This window comes from Phoca vitulina, unplaced genomic scaffold (assembly GCF_004348235.1).
Source record: "Phoca vitulina isolate PV1807 unplaced genomic scaffold, GSC_HSeal_1.0 scaffold27, whole genome shotgun sequence".
In the NCBI taxonomy this organism is placed as follows: Eukaryota; Metazoa; Chordata; class Mammalia; order Carnivora; family Phocidae; genus Phoca; species Phoca vitulina.
The window spans coordinates 3179524-3203771 of record NW_022589730.1 but is presented as its reverse complement, the minus strand read 5'-3'; positions in this window follow the sequence as shown (position 1 = coordinate 3203771).

Genomic DNA, 24248 nt, shown 5'->3' with positions numbered 1-24248 from the left:
CTTTTGCCACATCATTTCCCTACATATGCAGAGCTTCTATCTCAAAGTCCCCATTCAGTGTTGACAAGCCTTCAAGAACATAAGCTAATGTGGTCCAGGCAAACTTAAGAGCATACCTCAAACTGTTCTCATCGTGTTGAATGCTAACCCTAAGAGTTATCGACATGGAATGTGCTTGTCTGTATGTGTAGTGTGTGCGTGCGTGCATGCATTTGCGTTCCAATTAAGTAGGCAGCTTTACAGTTAGGAATATTGAAATTCAGGCATTGAACATGGAAGTAAATCACAACTATCACAAACAATTTAAAACAATAAGAAAACAAGAGTGCAGTTCTCACCCGTCTTTAACGGGACTGTGAGATACAGAAGAAAGGAAATGTTTTTGAGAAGTCAGCGGTGCTTACAGACATCCTCTGACTTAATCCCCTCAACAGTGGCCCTGATGAAGGACTTCCAGCCTTTTCACCAGTGAGGAAACCAGGGTTTGGGAAGGACCAACTGCTCCGTGTCCGCGTGGCCCCTTCTCTGCAGGCTGGCTCACCCCATGCGGCCGCCCACACACTACACCTCTTTTTCACTTTTGTTTAAAATAAAACCACAGTCATTAGATCCAAAGATCAATATTGTCTCAAGTGTAGATCTCAATCTATGGCTTTATCCTTTTCAAACAAAACTCTCAATTCCACTTCTTACACAATTGGAACCTGCTCCTTTTTGCTCACAGGAAAAAAATTCAGATATTCTTTTATGGCTTGTATCATTGCCTTCATAGGAGAGCAAATAGTCTTAACTTCAATTACATTTACTACATCAGAAAACAGAATATGCTTGATTTTGTCCTTTAGACATAACCTAATGACAGACCAATATTGAAAGTAAGCGATCGCCTGAAGTCCATTTCAATTCACAGCATCCACTACGTCTAGTATAAAATAATAAAGTGTTCCTAGAAATATTAGAAGAAACACCATTATTTAATTACCATAAGGCCTTCCGGGACAGAAATAAAACGTGATTTACGTGGATGAGCAGGGGGGTGGGTTAAGGACTGAAAAGGCATTATACAGATGAAACATGAAATGCTAGGAGAAAAGAAAGGAAATTGTGGATACGCCAGCAAAATGATAGATAAAATGCTAAAACAAATAAAATAATAAATAGGGAGGAAAAACTCTACAGTGATATTTTGTATTATTGAGGCAGAAGCAAAGTACTAGAGCATCGGGCCAACAGCACTTCAGACATTAAATAAAGTCATTTTTTTTTTCAAAGCCAACAGGGAAAGAAATCATGGAATAAACTTCTTAATTTCTATTTCTCATAAGATGGCATATTCCTTTTGGTGAATCAGATTAGTTAAGCAAATGTTTTGGTTGTAAAATGCGGTGGGTCTGTGAATGCGTTTTGACCTACAGGGCTCAAAATCACGGCATATAACCAAAATGTGTTCAGGGAGAGATTGGCTGAGAAAAAAACCAAATAAGAAACATACATAATACCGTTGGCAATCAAGTAATCCAAAGCTGCAAGGAAAACCAAGTCGTTATAAAAAATCAGTTGTGTTACTATATAGTTTTGAGATTTACTCCTCAGAAATACAAACACCAGTAGTTAGGGATGCAAGATCAATTGCAAAAGTATAGAATGTATTTCAAGAGATGGTGCAATTCAGCATGTAAATTGAATTTAGTAAATTCACTTAGAAAGTGCTTCAAAACACCATGAAATAGTTGGTGCTGTGGTTTAGATCACCCCCTCTCTCTCTGAAAATGGTTGTTTCTTTCCCTGTGATGGCCTGAGCCTCAGCACCGTGGTTTTAAGGAATTTTTAGATTCATTGCAAAGTTTAGGCTTTCGACAACCTCGTACCTTAGTTATTTACCCTGGTCCAAAAAAAATTAAGGCTTATTTCATTTGAATTAATACAAACAATTTAAGTAAAATGAAATTTAAATAATTTTAAATATATATACAGGGCTCTCATAAATATTGAATAATAATCTTTAAAAGCTATAGAGAAAAATGACCACTTACCCATCAAAGGATGCTGTTATCTTGAGGCCTGAGAGTGAGGCTTGCTTCTTGCTCCCATTCCATGACAGGCGGGGGCAAGCAGGGGCCTGGCTCTGAGTTGTCTCCATTCCAGGACCTGGATGACCATAGTACCAGTGAGGAACATTGCTGGACACAGTGGACCCCACCCTGGACTCGAATCATCTGTGCATAAGCAGCCTAGGCCAAGCACAGGTGGCGGAAAGTGGGATGTGACCAGGAGCCCGGCAGGCGGGGACCAGAAGCCACCACTGGTGATGTGTCCACAGCTGTTGGTCCCGTGGTATGGAGACCAGTGGGACAATTCAATCCTAGCAGACAGTGGGTCTACTTAGCAACTTTTAAAATAATTTTGATGAAGTCAGTGCTGCTCCCACCAACTTGGCACAGCTTGTCAGTTTGGAAGCTAGAGCTGTCCTCCAAAAGTCAAAGAATGTCCAGCAGTGAGAGCTAGAAATGCAGATGGAAAAAAAAAAAAAATACTGAAGCTTAGAATTTTTCAAATCTTCCCTCATTGGGTAAGATACTCCCAGAGACATTTTGGGAAGTGAGAACATTCCTACAAAGTAGAAAATATCAGAAAAATAAACAAGAAGCGGTGTGACTTAGCTCCCACTGAGACATCACTTCAGTGGAAACCCCTCACTCGCAGACAATAGGGTAGAGGATGCTCTATAGAGGCCAAGAAGGGAAAGCAATGAAAACCATGACTTTACATAAATGCACGTTACCTCTTACGTGCCCGTCTGTTCTCGAAGTATCTGAAACTTAAGATGACGCTGTGTGAGGAAACATCTGCCATTGTCTGTGGAAACAGCTCAGTGTGCATTCCCTGGCATGGCAGCCAAGCCCCACTGATGCTGCCTCCAGTTTTTCCGAACCTCGGCACTGAACTCTGCGGGAATCCCCAGTTTCTCCATCTTGCCTCCATGAACTCGGGCCAAAGGGCTGTCCCGTTGTCCACCTGCGCGATCCTCTCCTGCTGACCCTTTGGGCTCTGCCAGACTGCTCTGTGTGTTCAGCTGTGGTCTTTGTCCACCAGCACCCACCAAGGTGGCAACTCTCTCACCCGGTGGCATCTATTCATGTGCATTGATTTGGGTTTTGTTTCCCCAGCTCTAAGCTTTTTTTTATAGTCTTTAATTCTAGCAAATGGTCTCACTCCTTAAAAGTTATTGATCAGAATGAAATTGAAAAACAAAATGAGCCACAACAATGAAAATAAGAGATAGCCCCAAAATAGAACCCGGTATATATGAGAACTTTGTATTTGACAAAAACCTCAATGCAAAACAAGGACAAAAGAGGTATTATTTGGCAAATGATTAGCAAGTTGAGGGAAAAGTACGGAAATAGCTCCCCCTCGTAGACACCAGAATAAATTCTGAGTAGATCAAATTATTAGGTGAGGAAAAAAAACCCAAAATAGAGAAGAAAATACATACAAAACTAACTACATGATCTCTGATTAGAAAATAAATTTCCATGCATAAAATTTATGAAAGAAATTACAAAATATTACTAAATTGGATTACAAAAAAGAATATAAAACTTTTTTATATTCCATAAATGTCATAAATAAAATTTAATTGTGCCTTCTCAAGCAATAACAGGTGGGAAAATTATTTTATAAATACATTATATATTTTTATAAATGTATATTCATATATTTATATAAATACTTATATTTTATATATTTATATACACACTTACATTTTATAACATAAAATACTTATGTTTTATATAAATACATAATATACAAATGATGTATATTTTTGTGGTTATATTGATCATGACAAAAATGCAAAAATAACCTAAATGTCCATAAATAAGCATTAGTTACATAATCTTTGACCACTAATACAATGGAATATACTTATGGTATGTTAATTGGGATAAGAAAAGCTCATGTTAAAAAATGAAACGAAGAAAAGACTCAAAGAAATATAGGAATATTTTAGCAAGCTCATAGAAGCTTTTTATTGATATATTTATATTTTTGTATATTTCCAGTTTTTCCTCAAAGTGCAATTTTATGACTAAGAAAATGTGTTTTAATTTTTTTAAAGTCAAAATAAATATCGGTGGAGGTGGAAAGAAAATTATTAAAAATTTTTAACATTAAATCTTAAGATTCCAATGCACTCCCAAATATCAGCACAGTCTTTTTGACCATTAACTTTTAATTTTTGCAAGATGAATATTTTAACTTTTTTCCTGTCTCATTCCTTAATTGGTATGATTTTTTTTTTTTTAAGATTTTATTTATTTGACAGAGAGAGACACAGTGAGAGAGGGAACACAAGCAAGGGGAGTGGGAGAGGGAGAAGCAGGCTTCCCGCTGAGCGGGGAGCCCAATGTGGGGCTTGATTCCAGGACTCTGGGATCATGACCTGAGCCGAAGGCAGACGTCTAGCCGACTGAGCCACCCAGGCACCCTTAACTGGTATGATATTAATGTGCCAATTCATAGAGATCTAGCTAAAAGCAAACCAACGCATGTTGTTTCATTGCACATTCTGCAAAGAGAGGGAAAATTTGCCTTGACAAGCTTGCAAAATTTTCTTGGAATAAGGAGATTGTTTTGGGTGACTCACCTACCCCAGCGTGGTGGTTTGTTGTGGGTAATTCCTCCATATGCCATTTGAATGAAAGAGCTGCTCATGACATCAACTCACTAAATGACACTCCTGCATATAAACTGGTAGAAAGGAAATAAAAGTAACACTTCTCAGTCCAGATCCGGAGAGATGAGCAATTCCAGCAAGTCCCATCCTTCAAGGAGCTTGCCTGTGATTGAGATGAGTGCCACCCACGTGCTCACAAAATCCAACCACCGCTGAAATTATTCATATGTTCTTTAAGGTCTCAGGGAGGTAAGGCAGAAGGAACAGCCAGTCATTGTCTGAATCAACTAAAATACCAACAAACACCATTTTCTTCAGGTCATGGTTCTAGAATTAGGGACAAAATTACTGTAGAACCACAGATGTTATTAAGGAGGTGGATCTCTTGCATATGCATCACTTAATCTGTAAAGACAGATAACTCCATTTGTATTGAATTATAAGGTATATTGAAAAAAAAAAAAAAAAAGCAGTCTTGGAGTCTGAGGACCTTCACTTATGGTCCTAGCCCTGGGATTGGCCAAAAGACTTTGGCCAAGTCTCCAAAGCTCTTTCCTTTCCTCATCTGGGAAATGGGTAGAGAAACAAACACCTCAGAATGTGGTTTTTATCAAGCTCAAATTCAGAAGGAAAAACAAAACCCTTTTGTAAACTGAGGAAAGCCCCTTGTGCACTGGGAAGTGTTTTACAAAGAAAGTGTGGTGAAGCCAAGTATTAAACATGGAGCTTCGCTGCCTGCCGGCCACCGCGCGCTGGGGATGCAAAGTGATGGCTTTGGAGTCCCGGCGATGCCTTGATTCATTTCAGAATGACAGTGAGAAGACTGATGGCATCATCCGAGCCGTCCAACACAAACAAGCTTTTGCATCATCTTGCCAATCGGAAAGACAGCTGCCACCTGCAGGACCAGCCCCTGACCTTCTGCTCTCTGGAGGTACGGTTGGTATTGGGAGGAGATCTGTAATGCACATTTCCTAATGATTCTGTGGCCATCTCAGGCCTGACCCAGAGAATCTCATCTGAAATGAGCAAGCATCTAATTGCTTTTTAATTTAAAGCAATTAGAAAGAAGGGCGCCACCAAATACCATTTGTGAAGCACGTATCACAATGAGAATGACTGAAGGAGCACAGGTTGGGCGTCTGTGAATTGCAAATGCACTTCTGCGCATAACTAGCCCTAAAATGCCTGAAAATCAATGAGTTGGAAAGGAAAGTTATGATAGCTGCCCACAGTAGTGTGGGGCCATAATTATAATGGTTTCATTTTAAAATATGAATCCTTTGAGTTTTCTTTTTAAGAACTTACCTCGTAACTTCGTCACAACACTAATAGTTGTACAGAAACTCAGAATACGAGAATATCCACTGGGTCTTGAAACCGAGAGGAGGTACTATGTAAAGAAAACAAGAAATGATGCTGGGTTTCTCCTCCCTGACTCCTCCCTCCCCCACCTCTCTCCCTCCCTCCCTTCCCTCCCCTCCCCCTTCCTTCCTTTTTGCTACTTTCCTTCCTCCTCCTTTTATCACTTCCTCTCCTTGTCCTTGCATTCAGGAAATACTACTTACACACCACACTTGTGGGGATATAAAAATAAAGCAGAACTATCATATTTCTAAATATAACACAAAACCATAAGAAAGGAGAAGCACCAAATTTATTATGTGTTTTTCAGAAGCTTTCAGAAATCTTTTCTTTGATATATATCAAGGAAAATATACGACAGTGTAGGGAATAGTGGAATTTGGGGCTTTTCCTAAACTGGCAGAGAGTGGTTTCATTCAGGGCCAGCATATATTTAAATTCTACAATTTGAAAAACATCTGTTCCCTAGATAATAGCAAACAAAATCAAACAATGATGGCCGGGTTCAGGGGTTTGTGTTCGAGACACTCCCATGTCACTATGGGTAAAAGAACACAGCATCACGTACAATCTGTCAGTTGTAGGGGAGAACTTGTTTTAAATGCGCATGCACCCTGTAGGACTGGGATTTGAATTCGAGTCCTTTTTTCATCAATGAAGAGCTGCCTACCAGTCCGAAACACTGGGAGGTATCACTGTGAGTAAGAGACAGTCCCTGACTTCAAGAGGCTTAGACTCTGGCAAGGAAGAGAAAGAGAAGTTATCCTCTCACACTAGAAAATAACAGAATGACAAAAAAATACAAAGAAGCACAAGCAAAGCGGTGCTCAGAGTACAGAAATACAGCCCTGGGAAAGGATCAAAGCCTCTTACTGGCTTCTGGGATGAAGGTGGGGAGATAAATTAGGATTTTTAAAGGGTGGGGGAGAAAAGCAGGAGATCCATGGGTTTAAGGAAGAGCATAGCGGAGACGGGCAGTGACAGACCCCCAACATCTGCCCAGCACGGGGCACCGGAATGAAGACACAGACGGGGACAGGAGAGAACAGTGTGGGATTAAGGACCACCCCCTCCAGGGTTTAGGAAGGTGGATATAGGTGAAGAACCACCTGCAGAAGGAGGCAAGGCCAATTCTACCAGCTGCAGATGGCCCTCTCTGGCTACCAATGGCCAAGTGTGGGTGTCCTCTGAGGGCACACGTCCAGAGCCCTTCTCCCTGGATGCCTGGGGTGCGCACTGCTGGTCATGCTGTGCAGCACTCTGAGGTCATTCCCAGAAGGTCAAAGTGACCTTGGGGACACAGCAAAATCCCGTTGTGAAATGCATCACCACAACCCTCCTTACCACACACACGTTCCCTACTGTTTTCCTTGTCTCTTAACACTCCCAGTATGACACGATTTCATGACACTTCTAGATTTTCAGCTCAAGGGCAGCCCTTCGCTGAGAACAATGGATTACCAAAGCTTTGTTTTCATTTTGGCCAGGTTCCTCTTCTGGTGGATGGCAAAACTGTGCCCCCAACCAACCTGTCTCCCTCAGCGTGGGCATCCCTCAGTCAACGATTTGCCATGTGGTCCCTATCTTCTGGAAACGTGCACGTTGCACGTTCATTTTAACAGCGAACAATGAAGAAATTACAATTGTTTCCATTCACGCGTCGTTTGATGAGGGTCGCGGGATAATGGCAGCAGTGCATGGAAATCTAAAACTTCGCAGTTCCAGGGAAAGCTCCTACACATGGATAATTACATCCTGATTCAGAGGGTTTGCAGAATAATAAAACAATATATACATCGTTTTATTTTGTTTTGTTTTTCTTCCTGCATCATAGAGGACTAAGGGAGAAAAGGGGGAAATAATATGCTGGCAAGGTATGAAAAAGGAACGGATTGTGATGGTAATAGACGATTACATCATGCATTACCATAGCAACTAAACTTATAAAATAACAATTATGTTAGCAGAACTTATTTGAAATAGCTTTCTTGATAGTTGATATACAACCCCGGTGAAAAGATGAGACAGATAAATAGAAAGATTTGTTCTTTCAATTGAGGTTTGATTCACTATTTGTCTCTGTTCTTGATTTTTCCCCATTATACTCTGAACTTCTTTAGAGGAAAGAAATATCCTTTTGTCTCTTTGATGGAATAAAAGCAATGCTTAAACCTTTCTCTCTACCTTTTTCTGTTTGGGAAAAGCTCTACCATTATTTACTTTACTCAAAAGGGAGCGGAGCACACGTTCAGCAGGTACAACATATGTAACAATAAGAAAATACCATGGGGAAGTATTTCCCCAGAACAAAAAAATAAAATGAAAATAAAGTGTCAGTGAAACCAGCTACAAAGTTCACATCCATTGTGAAGGCATAAAATGGAAGAAGTTTGAATCCATTCCTTGTGCAAGTTAGGTTTTATTTTTGTTCAAATCCACATTATGAAAGAAATATAATAGAAAGAAACATAACATTTATCTTGTAGAATTGGAATACTTTATGCAAATCTACCTTGCAAGTACCTTGCTACAAAATCGTTTTAATTTTTGGAAAGATATTTGATGGTCTACACAATTAAAATATTCCTGATAATTTAGTGACCCGATAGACCTGCTTTACAGCCAAAGTTTTTCTTTCTTTCTTTCTTTCTCTTTTTTCTTTTTTCTTTCTTTCTTTCTTTCTCTCTCTTTCCTCCCTTTTTTTCTTTATTTCAAGAAATGTGGAAAACATTAGCCAAAATTGTGTTGGTCTGTACTATTTTATTCTGTTAAAGACAGGTTTTATGATACATTTAGCCCTTTAAATGACACTAATAGTCTCTGGAGACACATGGGGTTTTCCTCTCGTGCAACAATTAGGTCCATTTCAATGCTGTTTGGATAAGTTGAAACAATTCAGTTACTGTATGTCTGCTCCTAGGTATGTAGTGTAAGCCCAGAGGAGAGCACCCAAGTTACCTAAACGATAAAGTTTTAGCCAACTTTAGACATGTACCAAACGATTTGCTTTTTCCATATTTCACTCTCTTACTTTGCTCTCATTTCGTAGAGAAGGAGAATAATAATAAGACCTTCTGAGGTGTGTGCTGGTCAGAGAGCAGCTCCGTAATGAGCATTATTAATCACAATTGGGTTCTTTCCTTCTCCCTCTCTGGAGTTTGAAATGTGTTTCCCACTAGAACCAAGAAAGTTTATTTGACTTCTTCATTTTGTTTTGTTAATCAAGCAAGTTAGAATAAATACATATGCATAATTAGACACACACATTCTGCTTTTCAGGTGAAAACATATTTTGGTAGTTAAAAATCTGTTCAGAATATGTATTTGTATGTTGCTCCATTGAGTTCAATTTATAATCAAATTATTACTGACTGAAAAATAAGGAAGTCAGAGGAAGTAATTTAGTGAATTCCAGATCTGCACATTGGGCTTAGCTCATACTTTTCAGTTTAATCACTGGGAGAAAAGAAGTCCACAAAGGGCTCCACTTCAGCCAAAGCTCCCTGGGTAATACTATTCACCTCTTTCAGACATCTGATCTGCAAAAATTACCTTATTAGAAAAATTGCAAAAAGTCCTTTTTTTTTTTTTTCTTAACAGGGGCACATGTTCTTTTTTCATTCTATGGGAAAAGAAATAGGGATTCTTAATAAAGCTGGAAAAATGATTCCAAGATTTTGGAGACTTGAATTATGGAAATAGCCCAAGTGTCCATTGAGTGATGAATGGATAAAGAAGGTGTGGTATCTATCTATATAGATATATATATATACAACGGACTATTACTCAGCCATAACAAAGAATGAAATCTTGCCATTTGCAATGATGTGGATAGAACTAGAGTATTATGCTAAGTGAAATAAGTCAGTCAGAGACAAATACCATATGATTTCATTCGTGTGTGGAACTTAAGAAACAAAGCAAATGAGCAAAAGGAAAAAAAAAGAAAGAGAGAGAGATAAACCAAGAAACAGACCCTTCGCTGCAGAGAACAATCTGATGGTCACCAGAGGGCAGGTGGGTGGGGGGATGGGTGAAATAGATGATAGGGATCAAGGGTTAAGGATGAGCACCAGGTTTTATACAGAAGTGTTGAATCACTATATCATACATTTGAAACTAATATTACATTGTATGTTAACTGGAATTTAAATAAAAACTTAAAAAAATAAAAAATAAATAAAAGCACGAGACCAGTTTTCTGTTTCTGTACCCCCATCCCTTACTACCAAGGACATTGTCCTGCATAGGTTATCTTGTATACATTAGATATAGTTACTGATCAATGATGCAAAGGAGACTTCAAGAAGTGTTTAGCTAATCATCTCTTCAAATGCATCTTTCCATAATTCTTAGACTTTTCTGGTGTGTGTTTGAACCAGGTTTTTCCCTTACTGGCTCTTGCTCACCCTATATCTTCTAGAAAAAGCACTTGGCACTTGTTCTAGATCCTTACCCATCTTGACTTGGTCACCGTATCCTGTATTGTTGCTTCTTGCCTAGACCTGGGACCTTGGAAATTACGTGCTGCACTTGAAGAATCTGGTCCTCTGGGGTCGGCCCCTCTGGCCCCACTCTGAGTGGCCAGCCCTGCTCGTCTCTTGCCATGCTTGGTTCTGAAGCACCAACCTCAGTGACTCCCATGACTTTCTTCCTGCCTCCATGCCCAAGAGAGGGGATTCAGAGAGGGTGGGGGAGTTTTCACACTCTCTCACACAGAGGTCGTCACTTTACTGTTCAAATAAACCATCAACATTTTTTCTGATATTAGCATGTTGTGTTTCTCCCTTTCTTCAAAGTCTGTCCCACCAATCCATTTTTAAAATATCTACGTTTGTTTATTTTATGAGGCATATTTTTATACTTTTAGTCTCTCTTCTTACTTTCCAGTATGCTCTACTATAAACATATTTCTTTTCCCCAAAAGCATTGTACTGTTAAATTGAATCCTGAGCTCCTTTGAGATAAGAGGCCACTCACCTCGGGGTCCCCAGAGCTCCTCAGCATACTTATTACCCGGTGAGCACTCTGTAGGTGTTTGTTGATCGGCTGGATTAATTAACATAAGTACAATAACTTGTACATGGGATTACTGCATTCCTACGTAAATATATACCTATTCTCCATCAAAGACTCATGTCAACCATTATCTGTACTCTATTTCCAGCCAAGGAGGACCTTTTGTTGAAATGCTGTTAATGTGGTGGTGAACATATAGTCTGCTGAGACAGTTTGCAATTTCAATTAAACTAATTGCAGCTTCCAGCTCAGCCCTCGAGTAGATGCTTTTCCACAGAGTTGGTGGAGACCAGGGTGGGGGAAGCTGCACTTTAAAATCTGTGGTCTTTGGGGGCCTCCTCAGGGTGAAATCTGGGACGTGATGTGGCTCCTTCCTTTCCAATCATCTATTTTCCTCAGGCCACTCGTCATCTGCCGGCCGTGAAGTGAGTTCTAAGTTTTCCATTCCTTGTGTCGGCGCATGACATGCTGTGTTTAATTCTCATAAGAGGACATCTCTATCTTGGTTAAATGAACGAAAAGGGTGAATCCAAAGGTTGCGTGTTTTTCTTTGTACAGATCACTAACTAGTCACATATGAAGGTTCTAATGTCTGAAGTAAAATACAGAGAAGTAGAAACATGAATTTATTTCCTTTTCAAACTTGATTTCCATTTGATTTAACTGAAATAATTGCCATTGAATATTTTCCCACAGGTCAACTTTATTGTCTCGGTAAGGGACAAGCACGTGACAGAAACTTAACACAGCACTCACGCTGAATTCAAGGAAGGCCAGATCAAAATGTGCAATAACATTTATCTCTAATTTTGAAGATCCTTTGTCCTATTTTTTCTCCCTCAAAGCCACTCCGCATTAATTTATTGTTATTAGCCTCTTCTGCTAAAGCTCGTCTGTCACACAGTGGATGTAATAATATGCTGTTTAGTATTCTCTGCATAAGGTAATACAGGCCCGGCATGACAATGCTGGTCATTTCTTTGTATGGAAAACCCTATGATAATGTTGGGCATCGAGCATATTTAAGCGGAGATATCTGTTGTGAATGTGTGTGTATCTGCATGAGCGTGTGTTTGCCAGACTATGAGATCCACAGTGAAATGATCCCGAACCAGAAGTGTGTGAATAAACAACAAATGTGAATTCTGAACACCACAGGACGTCCGGTCTCAGTGCTCTGGGATATGATTAGCTCCTGAGTTGTGGAACTCCGTGAAACCAAGACACATCTCAGTGGAACTGCACATACAATGGGAGGAAAACAGAAAGGAAGGGGAAAATACAGTCAAAGTGAAACAATAGGCCAAAAAATAGGAGCTGACAATCATTAGTGTCGATTACCCTCACTCAGCTCACATGTGACCAAATATGAAAATGGTTTTGGGATTGAGTTGCTGAAAAATTCAACAGATAGAGAGAACTGGGGCATATTAATGTCCTTCTGGAAGGCTTAATTTGGGGTGTGGGGGAATATGGTTTTATGTTTCTTATTTTTAGACACTCTGATAAGCAGCATTTTGTAGTGAGTGGAAATGACAACAAACGGATTCTGTGGGCAAGAGGACAATAAGACAAGATGCTGCCTCTAAAATGAGTCCTTTCTATTTAAAAGCAGAGAAAAAGCTGCTCTTGTAACATCAGATTAGAAGGTCAGTGTAAATACTTTGTAAACAGGAAGAAAAAATTAGTGTTCTAGATAGGCTACTAAGGGAGGGCTGGACATTTTGGACGGCATGTGCTGCAGGTGGGCAAACACGGAGAAAGGGTGGAGACATCTACTCACCAGCCCTGTGGCCAGTGACACCTGTCTCTCCAGCATCATGACCCCCAGCCACACATAGACAGAGGCATAACGACCCACCCCAAACACACACACAGAGGAATAAGGACCACCCCCCCACAGACCAGGAAGCGTGTATCCATTCAACAAATTATTAAACACTGAGGTGTATCGGGGGTCAAGGAGATGTACACAGGGGGTGGGGGGCAGTTGTAACCACTGGGCCAGGAAACCAGAAAAGGGGGGGAGGATTTCATGGGGTCGGAGGGGAAATCAAGGGAAGTGTCATTAGTGTTGGTGCCCAAACCCCTGGGCAAGCTGTCACTCATGTCTTTTGACATGAGTCAAATGTCATTTCTCCATCTTTAAAGTGAAAGCATGGAGCCCAAGGATTGCCGGGACGTTTTTGGTTTCCTATTTAAGGAAAATGAGACTGCAGCAAACTCTGGTATATACAGTTAGCCAAGTGTGTTTGGATTAAACACATCTTTACGAGGTTGAGTCTTCCAGTTAATGGACAAAGTCATCTCTCCATTTGTTTAGATCTTTGATTTCTTTCATCAGCATTTTGTGGTTTTCAGCGTACAAGGCCTAGACACGTTTTGTGAGATTTACACCTAAGTGTCTGATTGGTTTTGGAGTTATTATAAATGGTACTGTATTTGCAATTTTGGCTTCCACTTCTTCACTGTAATAGGAATTTTGTGCACTGATTTTGTATTCTGTGAATCTGCTGATTTAACTTATTAGTTCCCAGGAAGGTACATAAGAGGTTGTTTCTTTGTTTGCAAATTCCTTGAGATTTTCTATCTAGACCATCATGTTTTCTTGCAAACAGGAACAGATTTATTTTTACTTTCTGATCTGCACGCATTATTATTTCCTTTTCTTTCCTTATTGTGATGGCTGAAATTTGCAGCACTATGTTGAGTAATTGTGATGAGAGTGAACATCCTTACTTCTCAAGTTTGGGGGAAAGCATTTACATTGGGCATGATGCTCGCTATGGCGTTCTGTAGATGCTGTCTATCAAAATGAAGACATCCCATCTATTTCTAACTTGCTGAGAATTTCTTTTTATCAGGAATGAGTATTGAATTTCATCAAATGCTTTTCCTGCCTCAAAAGGTATAATCATGTGATATTTTTTTCTTAGCGTGTTAATACAGTAGATCACATTCATTGAGTTTTGAATATTGAACCAGTCAAGCATGTCTGGAGTAAGTCCCATCAGGTCATAGTGTATAATCCCCTTTATATATTGCTGAATTCCATTTCCTAATTTTTTTCATTTCCTAATATTTTGATAATGATTTTATCTATATTCATGATAAGATCTGTATATGAAGTTTATAGTTTCGTCCCTCCCTCCCTCCCTTCCTCCCTTCCTTCCCTCGTTCCCTCCCCCTTCCTTCCTTCCTTCCTTCCTTCCTTCCTTCCTTCCTTCCTTCTTTCCTTCCTTCCTTTCTTTTTTTTTCTGCCTTTGTTTAGTTTTGGTGTCAGGTCATTCTGGCTTCATAAAATAAATTGGGAAGTATTCCCCTACCTTCTGTTTCTTTGAAGAGGTTATGTAGAATTGGTGTTAATTTTTTTAAAATTTTTTGTAGAATTCTCCAGTGACATGGATTCTTTCCTCTGCCCCATTCACTCTGCTTTTGAGCCAATTCACTGAGTTTTTATTTTGGTTAATGTATTTTCCAATTCTAAAGTTTTGGTGATTCTTCTTTATATCTTCTGTTTTTATTGAGATGTGTGTTCATTTGCTGAAATTTTCTATTATTTTGTCTATTATAGGCATATTTGTAGTCCCTCTTTGAAGAACTTTTATGATGGCTGCTTTAAATTCTATCAGATAATCCTAATACTTGTAATCTCTGTGTTGCCATCTGTTATTATCTTTTTTTACTCTAACTGAGATTTTCCTAGTTCTTAGCATGATGAGTGATTTTTTTTTTCTTGTTGTAATTTGGGCATTTAGGGTATCATATGATGAGACTATGGATCTGATTCCGACTTTCTGTTTTAGGTAGCTTCTCCTGTCCTTGCTCTGGCAGGGGCTGATACCAGCCTGGACGGGAGGAACAGGAGCATCTTCTTCTCCCCCCACATAACTCTGCTGACTATGATGGAATGGCTTCACCACTGCTGAGGGTTTGTGAACATCTTGAGCTCCCATTAAGCCTGCTCTGGCAATGCCCCACTGGGGGCGGGGGCAGGCAAAGTCTGGGCTTACCTGATGATCTCCGCTGACGCCATGAAAGCTGGGCAAGACTTGTCATCTGGCTGGAATAGGACTCCCAGTTCCTACTCAGCTTTCTCTGGAACCATCCTGGAGAGGAACTTGGGTTCCTCACCACACCCTGGTAAGGGTGGAAATCTAGATGCCCATTTAGCCTTTGTCGGGGAGTGGGCAGTGGGCTGTGCATTTTTTTTCTGTGGTATTTGACTAGAGTTGAGTGGGGTTAGCATATAAAAGTTTTCTGGATTCCTGAGCTGCCCCTCCCCTGATACTTTGGAGAGAGTAGACTTACTGGGACTTTGTATACACTTCATGGTATTTCTGGATTGCTGGCTTCTTTAGCTCCAAATCTGGGATATAAGAGGATAAAAGAAAACCCAGATAACGCACCATTGTTTCATTCCTTAGACACAGAGGCCCCTAGCTGCTCTGCCTTTCAGAGTTTTCTTATGGATAATGTCCAGGGTTTCCGACTGTATTTAATGAAAGGACTAGGGAAAAGTACTTCTACATCTTTTTGAAAGCAGAAGTCCTACAGGTCAATTCTGAAATATGTTTCAGAAGACTTAAAAATATTCCAAATCATGCAGCAACATTCTCTGGTTATGAAAAAGTCATTTTAGAAATAAGTGACAAAGCTTTAAACAAACAAACAAACAAATCATCTAGTTATTAAATAATTAAATAATTGAAGTTAAAAGAAAATCAAATAATTACAAGGTCTTAAAAACTAATAATAATAAAAAGTTTGTGCCACGTTGTCAAAGATATAGTCAAAGGAAATTTGTAGGTAGAGTACATTAATTTTTTCAAGAGAAAAAGTAAAAATATATCATTTAAATGTTAAGCTCAGTAGGTTTTGAAGGGAAAACAAGAAAGCCAAGAGGAAGGAAATAAAGATAAAAGCAAAAATCAATGAATCAGGAACTAGGAAAAAATGGCATTTTTTTAGATATATTCAAGAGTTAATTTTTCAACTGAATTTAAATGCATAGACAAATTTTTGACAGATATAATCAAGATACTAAGAGAGGAAACCCCACAACTATAGAAAATTCGTATTAAGAAGGGAGTCCTTACCATAGATAAATATTTTAAATTACTGAGAATGATCTTTAAATTTTTACATTAGCAAAGGTGATGTTTTTATAAAATGAATTACTCTCCAGAAGAAAATTACTGGAGTTGACTTACAAATCAAAAGAAAATTTTCAAATAGTAAAACTAAAGTGGCTCTGAGAAACAAACAGGGTTTTAGAGGGGGAGGGGGGTGGGGGGATGTGTTAGCCTGGTGATGGGTATTAAGGAGGGCACGTATTGCATGGAGCACTGGGTGTTATACGAAAACAATGGATTGTGGATCACTACATCAAAAACTAATGATGTATTGTATGGTGACTAACATAACATAATAAAGTTTAAAAAAAAAAAAAGAAAGAAAACTAAAATAAATAAATAAATAAAGTGACTCCTAAGGAAATAACTTCAAAACTGTCTCTAACTTCAGATTTTTTCCTACTTTCAAGAACAGGAAATTGTCATGCCTTTTGAAATGTTGCACAGCACATCAAAGTAGATGGAATTTCTAATTTCTTAGTCCTTCTCTAGTTGCAGGGGATTCAGATGCACCAACTACATCTCTTGGCCTCAGGGAGTTATATTCTGGTTAGTGGTGGAGGTGGGCAATGAACTTATTAGCAATGATATAAATAGATCAAAGATAATATAATTGCATGATTAAAGGCATCTTTTCTTACAAGGTCTCCTTTTAAATCAAGACTAACAGGATATTTCCTTAATATTAGGAATACAATTACATTAAACAAGCACTCTACATACTCAGTGAGGGAAAACTAGAGGCAATCCCTTTTTAAAACTGAATCCTGGGTGAGAATATCTGGTTATTTAGCATGTTACAGAAATTTTCTTGTGTTAAAAAATGAAAAAAACAAGAGGGTTTTATAAAATAAAAATGTTATTAAGAGTTAATATAAATATCTGTTGAGATAATTTCTTAATATTTACTCAATAAGTAAAATCCAAGATATCAACCAAAAATAAAAAGGAAAAGAGAGTTGATAGTTAATAAATAGGTTCAGTAAGATGGCAAATTATAAATGTATAAAAATAAAATAAGTCCTAGAAGAAAATATAATGGAAAAAAATTCTCTCTCACAATTTCAACCAAAGCATATCATATCAAGGAATAAAACATAAAATCAAAAAAAATTTTTAATATATGAAAAAAACCCTGAGGTATATAAAATATTGAATGAATGAAAACATACTGATCCTTTCTCCCCAATGGAATTACTGAATATTTTAAAATATGTCATTTCTCCACAGGTTAAACAATTACAATCAAAATTCTAAATTACCTAAGGAATACTAAGTGGGTGAAATACAAAGAATATTTTGAAAAACAAGAGTATGGGGAGTCACACAACTAAATTTGCCAAATATTAATTAATAGAGTTAAGGGTGGTCATGCATACTAATGGAACAGAAGGGAAGGCCACAAGCAGACCAATTCTTTATATATTAACTAAGGCATGCATTACTCATCATTGAAGAGATAATTTTTTAGGGGAATAAAAGTAGTTTGGTATCTCCCCAAAATCATATATCATAATAAACAAAAAAAGGACTACATAGTTCATTGCTTACAAAGAAAATAATATATAACAGCTTAAAACAGGTAGAATATTTCAGCAGATAAGGGCTTTTTAGTATGAGATCAGAGAAGAAATAAAGGAATGCAAACATTTGGTTGCTAGGTTTGTGACCCCCCCAAAAAAAAACTCCACCAAAAACAAACAAAAAAATGTTTAATGAAATTCAAAAATAAATTAATGTAACTTTTGACCCCTTCACCCACTTTTGGGGTCAAAAGTTATAAACATCTAGTTATAAAATAAATAAGTCATAGGAATATAAGGTACCTGGTGATTATAGTTAATATTGTATTGCTTATTTGAAAGGTATAAAGACAATAGATCTTAAAAGTTCTCATCACAAGAAAAAAATTTGTAACTATGTATGTGATAAATGTTACTAGACTTATTGTGATGATCATTATGCAAAATACACAAATATTAAATCATTATGCTGTATATCTGAAACAAATATAATGTTATATATCAATTATACCTCAATTTAAAAAAAGTAATGTAGTCCATCAGTCACAGACTAAAAAAGAAAAATCACATGATCATATCAATAGCTGTAGAAAAAGCATTTGACAAAATCCAATACCCATTCATGATTTTGATTTGAAAAAAAGAAGAAAAGAAAAACCTTTCAGTAAAGTAGGAATAAAAGGGAATTTTCTCAACTTGATAAAGACTATCTACAGAAAACCTAGGTAACATCATATTTAATGGTGAGAAACTTGCAGTTTTCCCACTAAGATCAGGTACAAGGCAGGGATGTCACCCCTCAGCATTCCTTTTCAACATTGTACTGGAAGTTCTGGCTAATGCTATAAGACAAATAAAAGAAACAAAAGGTATACAATTAAGAAAAAAAAGAAATAAAAATGTCTTTGTTTGCAGATGATATTTTGTCTATGTAAAAATTCTGAATAGATTAACAACAACCAAAAACACTCTCTTGGAACTAATAAGAGACTATAGCAAGGATTCAAGATACAGGTTAATATACAAAAGTCAACTGCTTTCCTAGTATGTCAACAATGAACAAGGGAATTTGACATTAAAAACACAATACCGTTTATACTAGTATCCCAAAAATGAAACAAAATAAGTACAAGATCTACATGAAGAAAGCCACAAAGCCCTAACAAAAGATACACTAGAAGATAAAGAAGAAATAAATATAAAGAAGAAATAAACAAATGAAGAGATGTTCCATGCTCATGGATAGGAAGCTTTCATTCTGTGAAGATGTCAGTGCTCCCCCCACTTAATCTATACATTCAAATGCAATCCCAGTCAAAATCCCAGCAAGTTATTTTTGGTTATTGGCAAACTGATTCTAAAGTTTATATAGAGAGGCAAAAGCCCAGAGTAGCCAACACAATATTGAAGTAGAACAAGATTGAAAGACCAACACTGTACAACTTCAAGATTTACTGTAAAGCTACAGTAAACAAGACAGTGAGATATTAGCAGAAGAATAGACAAAGGATCAATAGAACAAAATAAGAGCCCAGAAATAGACTCATGGAGGAGCAAAGGCAACACAACAGAGCAAAGATATTCTCTTCAACAAACGGTCCTGGAACAACTGGATATCCTCATGCAAAAACATGAATCTAGACACAGATATTACACCTTCACAAACAATATCTCAAAATGGATCATAGGCATACATGTAAGACACAGAACAATAAAACTCCTAGAGATAAGACAGGAGAAAACCCTGATGCCTTAGGTATGGTGATGACTTTTAGATAAAACACCAAAGGAATGATCCAGCAAAGAAATAATCAATGAGCTGGACTTTGGGCTTTATCTAAAAAGAAAAAAGAAAAAGAAAAAAAAAAAAAAAACGCACAGACAGAGGAAAATATTTGCAGAAGGCACATCTGATAAAGGACTGTTATGCAAATATACAAAGAATTCTTAAAACTCAACAATAAAAAAGAAAACAAACAATCTGACTAAAAAATGGGCCAAATATAACAAAATCTCACCAAAGAAGATACACAGATGGCAAATAAGCACATGAAAAGATGCTCCGCATCATACATCGGGGAATGCAAATTAAATCAACAGTGACAACACTACACATCTACTAGAATGCTCCAAATCTGGAATACTGAAAATACCAAATGCTGGCGAGGATGTGGGGCAACAGGATCTCTCATTCATTACTGGTGGACATGCAAAATGGTGTAGCCATTTTGGAAGACAGTTTGGTGTTTTCTTATAAAACTAAACATAACCTTCCCATACTATCCAGCAATCATGCTCCTTGGTCATTACCCCCAAAACGTTGAACAAATTATGCCCACACAAAAACCTACAAAGGGATATTTACAAAAGCTCTATTCATAATCATCAAAATTTGGAAACAACTAAGATGTCCTTCAGTAGGTACATGGATAAATAAACTGTGGTCCATTCAGACAATGGATTATTCAGTCCTAAAAAGAAGTGAGCTATCAAGCCATGAAAAGACAGGGCAGAACCTCAAAAGCATATCATGAAGCAAAAGAAGCCAATTTGAAAAGGCTCCATACTCTATGATTCCAGCAATATAACATCCTGGAAAAGGCAAAACAATGGAGACAGTAAAGATCAGTGGTTTTCAGAGCTGGGGGAAGGGAAGGATGAATAGGAGAAGCACCAAGGATTTTTAGGGTTGTGCAAATACTCTGTATGACACTATAATGGTGGATCCATGTCACTGTATATTTGTCAAAACCCATAGAGTTGACAACACTGAGAGTGTACCCTAATGTAATCTATGGACTCTGGAGGCCCATGACGTTGTCAATGTGCTACCCTGGCGGGAAAGCTGATAGCTGGGGAGTCCGTACATGTGTGGTGGCAAAAAGTATGTGAGAAATCTCTGCACCACACCTCAATTTTTCCGTGAACCTAAAAGCACTCTAAAAAAAGTCTCAATTAAAAAAAAAAAAATGTTTTAATGTAAGTGACAAAAACAAAAATGTTGCAAAACCTTTGACAAATTATCTCTTTTATATACACAAGATCTTATCAATCAAGAGCCCTGGGATGTTAAAAACATCAAATTGAAAAAATAATGATTGCCAAGTTGAGTTTGCAAATTGACATTTTTAAGACAAATCAAATGTTGAAAATTCTCAAAATATAATTAATTTTAATTCGAAGTTATTTAAATGTTCATGTGCACGCACACACACATTACACAAAGTTTTTGGGTTTTTAAAATGTATTTATTTGAGAGAGGGAGAGAGAGAACGAGTGGGGAGAGGGGCAGAGGGAGAGACAGAACCCTCACACAGACTCCCAGCTGAGCGTGGGGCCCAAAGCAGGGCTGGATCTCATGACCGCGAGATCATGACCTCAGCCCAAATCAAGAGTCAGGCACTCAACCGACTGAGCCATCCAGGCGCCCCGAAGTTTTCGCTTTATATATAACAAGGGACAACTGAATTTCACTACTTGACAAAGGTAAGAATGACTGTAATTGATGAAGAAAAGTCCAACAGTGATACGTGTCTGAGAGAAAACATCATAAATGTGTCCAGGATGTTGCCATCCTTGGGCGAAGGCTGAGGGTCAGAGCGGCTGTGCTTCCTTCCACTGATGATCAGGATGTGGGAGACTCTCTTCCCGGGGCAGCCGCCCTGAGACACACTGACATCAGGATGTGGAGAGAGTGACTTCGATGAACCATGGGTCACCATGGCCAGGCAGTGGTCATAATGCTGCAAGGACCTGTTGGAAAGGGACACGTGTGTTTCTCCACAGGACAGCAGTGGCAAGTCGGCCCGATTCCGCCCCACCCCGCCTGCTGTTTTGGGTCTGGTGACCACAGAGGTCTCATGTCCTCATTCCCCCTTCCCTCGGGCAGGGCCCCTGGAAGGCCCGGCTGCTCTTTGCCAGGGCCCTGAGCCCCCATCCTCCCTGTGTGCACTGAATACTTACACATAATCTCTATCAAGTGGGGAAACTTCCTCTCCTCCTGTTATTTCGATCTATTTTATTAATAAAAACACTGTGTTTTTCAACTTTTCCATTCCATAAATATAGGCCAAATAATTTCTTGGTTCCTTTAAGCATCCCATATTTATTGCAAGTTTTCATTAAAAAGTAGGAAATAAAGGAAAACAGAAAAACAGTCATCACTTCTCCTATAGATACGAGTGTCTTCTATTTTTGTTTTAAAATTGTGAGACCAAAGCAAACAGAGTTTACTCAGGCTGGTAACTGTGCGGTTCAGACGAGCATGGCTGAGCTCCAGGTGTGTTCCAGGGGCCTTATCTTTTCCTTCCTGTTCCTTTCGTGCACCTTCCGTGCCCTTTAGAAATGACACGGGAGACGTCTGCAGCCCCGCTCTCGCGAGCTTCCACGCAGGTGCCTTTGGAGAATCTTCCACGGCGTCTGAAAGGTACCGTAAACAAGGGAGCAGCCTGAGACAGCAGAGCTTCTTGGGCTGCCAGTTGGTACCTGACTTCACATCACAATCTGACCCAGATTGCAGATTTAACCCTTGGTGGGCCTGCCTGTCTACAGCGCAGCCCCATGTCCTGGTGTTCCTGGAGTCTCAGCTGTGGGAAGACGCCGGGTCCCCGCTCCTTCTAGCCAGGCCACCAGAGTCACGGGTGCGCTGGCGTCCCCCGAGCTGGGCGCGCAGCCTCTAGACACGTCAGGAGAGGCTCGGCGACATCCACTGAGATCTGCGGGCCCTGGGGTTTTTGGCACATGACACACAGTTTCGGCCAGGCTGGTCACAATCATAAAATGCTTCCTTTTTCCCCTGGCTCTTCCCTGGCCCCCTCCGTGGACTGCCAGGCCAGCCCCCAGCTGACATCAGATGCCGGAGTGGGACACATTCCAGCTGTCAGCTCAGTGGTGCAGAAACGTGCTCGCCAAAAAGAAAAAAAGAAGACCTGCAAACTTTTAGCAGGATATGAAATGTTAGTTCCCTGGTGAAAAATTGGCGGCCAAGATACATAGGAGAATTTATTTTTTGGCAAGTAAACTCACCCATTAAGTCTCCTCCCGCCCCCTCCACAAGCCCTCGCAGCTAATGCAGGACACAGCTCGGCTAGGAGCTATGCTGGGGATAAAGAACATAAGCATCTACCGCAGCGACCCCCTCCTCCGGTGCTCCCGAAGGAGATCCCCCGACTGTGTCAGGGTCTCGCACCTGCCGACTCCCAGCACAGGGCCGATGCTGGGAACCCAAGGCAGCGTGGTCGCCCCTCAACAGTCACCACACTGAACAACTTCACTAGCAGGGCCCGGCAGACCCTATCAATCTGACCCTCTGGTGCACAACAAGGCTTCCCCGCAAAGCCGAGGCTACAGAAAACAACGCATTGTGGGGAGGCTTTTTAGTCTTTCTTGGAGGCTGGAGATCTGGGAGGGGCCGGGGAGAAACAAATGCAGGAGAAGAAGGGGGGGCAAATGACTGAAATCCAGCAGAGACAAGTGCAAATCAATTCTTCTAAAGGCAGATGTAAAAGGAAGCCGCATAAATCTATAAGGCACTCACATTGTATTTAAATAATGCTGAAATTATAGAGCTGTCACCCGCAGACCTGCCAAGGTGCCTCTCCCTGCACCCTGTGCTTCTATGCCTCTCAGGGAAGGACGGAGCGTGCTGACGGGCGACACTGGGCAGAGACGGCCAGGGGACCCTGCGGGCAGCCCTCTGCCACTGCCGGCCACCATGGGGGAGAGGCGCCCGGGGAGGGGTGGAGGGGGGGAGGCTGCACTTGGCTTGCAGCTGACCTTATACTCTAGGAGGCCAGCTGAACCACCGCCCTCACCAAAAAATAAAATAATAAGCCAGCAACGGGACCGCAGAGCCTAAGAAGGTAACGTTGTAGATTGGGCTACTTTCTCCTAAGAATAAAAGGATTATTTTGCAAAGGACAACACAGTTTCCTTCTTCTGACAGTAAGTACAAACAAACAATAGGAAGTAAAAAGTGGTTAAGGGTATAATGCAAAAATACCTAAAATTCCCTTCTCAACAACCAAAAGGCAGGAGTAAAAATTTCAGAGCACGCGGAGATGGCTTTTCTAAACCTTTATTTCCCAAACTTCACTCTTATTAACCTTTATAACCACACCAGCAGATCATTTTTGAAGCAAAATATTTTTTATTTTTTCCACCGCTGAAAAAGAAAACATAACCCTTGGACTCTTCCAATATGCAATTCTTAGTTCAAAAATGTAATAATTGAGACGAAAGAAAACGTGGCTCGTCATTAAGAAATTGCCTCCTGCGGTCTTCATGGAGCCCGGGCAGCGCCCAGGCTCGACGGAGGGGAGTGCTAGAATAATTCCACAGCCCGAGGAAACTCTGCCCCGCTTTGTGCTGCACGGAGCGTCTCCTGACGCGCTGCGGTGTTCTTGTTCAATGAAGAGCCGGTTTACAGATACCAGTGGCCTTGTCAGAAGTTCTGAATAGCGCAAAGCTAATTGCTGACCCTAACAGGCACAATTAGCTGTTACAGGCTCAGCAAGGCAGCCCCTGGGA